Source organism: Orycteropus afer, unplaced genomic scaffold (assembly GCF_000298275.1).
Source record: "Orycteropus afer afer isolate SDZICR_OR568_19922 unplaced genomic scaffold, OryAfe1.0 scaffold00697, whole genome shotgun sequence".
In the NCBI taxonomy this organism is placed as follows: domain Eukaryota; kingdom Metazoa; phylum Chordata; class Mammalia; order Tubulidentata; family Orycteropodidae; genus Orycteropus; species Orycteropus afer.
In genome coordinates this window covers 248,708-249,775 of record NW_006922284.1, presented here as the reverse complement: position 1 = coordinate 249,775, position 1,068 = coordinate 248,708, and the positions used below count along the sequence as shown (strand labels likewise).

General features: G+C 29.4%; 1 pseudogene; it reads right to left on the bottom strand.

Moving 5' to 3' along the window:
• Positions 1-919: 919 nt before the first annotated feature.
• LOC103211131 overlaps positions 920-1,068 on the bottom strand; it is a 3,233-nt pseudogene continuing 3,084 nt past the window's right edge.

The window sequence follows — 1,068 nt, the reverse complement described above, 5'->3', positions numbered from 1 at the left end:
TTGTATAATTTCAAATTTATTGATATTACATATCTTATAATATTATGTATGTATCTCCAGGATCTCTAGTTATAAATCCCCTAAACATTTGGCAATTATGATGTTTGGCCTTTTTTTGTTTGTTTGTTTTCTTTCCCATGATAATCGTCATCTGTTGTCCAGAGCTTATAATTTTTTTTTTCTGTAGTCCAAAAAAGAAAAAAAAAATCAAAACACTTTTTAATTGACTTTCTTCTTGTGATTTTTTTAAATTTCATTCACTGATCTTAATGTTTTTTGTATTTTTTTGTCTTAAATTAGTCTTTTTTTTTAACTTCTGAGGTGGATTATCAGAATTAAAATGTTCAGAATTTCCTTTTTTGCATTAAGTAGTTTAAATTTTCCTTAAAATACCTAGTTGGGGAATTCTCCACATTTTTAGGAAGTTTATTTTGGTATTTTTTAAAATAAGCTCTATAGTATTAAAATTAATAGTATTATTTTTTTTCAGTTCTGTGAATGTCTTGATTTTTTTTTTTTTAGGAATGGATTTCAGGATATTAAAAAGTAATATCATAGGGTATAGGTGCAGAATTGATTGTAATCATTCAGTGTATGAATTAGGAATATGGTAATAGAAATATATGTAAAGCATCTTTGAAGCATTCAAAAGAAAATGTGTAATTCATTCCTAGTTTGAGCTTTATGTCATTCTCCTAGATGAGGGGGAAAAAAAGTTAGCATTTCTTAAAGTCCTGGAAATTTTTTCCTTGATTAATTTAATTACATCAGAAAGTTTGCCTTCAATCAAAATTCCTTCCTTTTTAAACATAAATCAAAGTAGTGCATAGATCCAGTCTTAGACAGTTTTTGCACATTGAACTGGGTATATGTATTCCAACGAAGCTTAGAAAATAAAGTTGTTGAGGTCAATTTTGGATTAAGTTGAATAATCATCTCCTCTGTTGACAACTTCTTTACGTGTTTGATGCAACATTAGGGTTGTTGTTGTTGTTGTTAAGTGCCGTCGAGTCGTTTCTGACTCATAGCGACCCCAGGCACGGCAGAACGAAACACTGCCCGATCCCG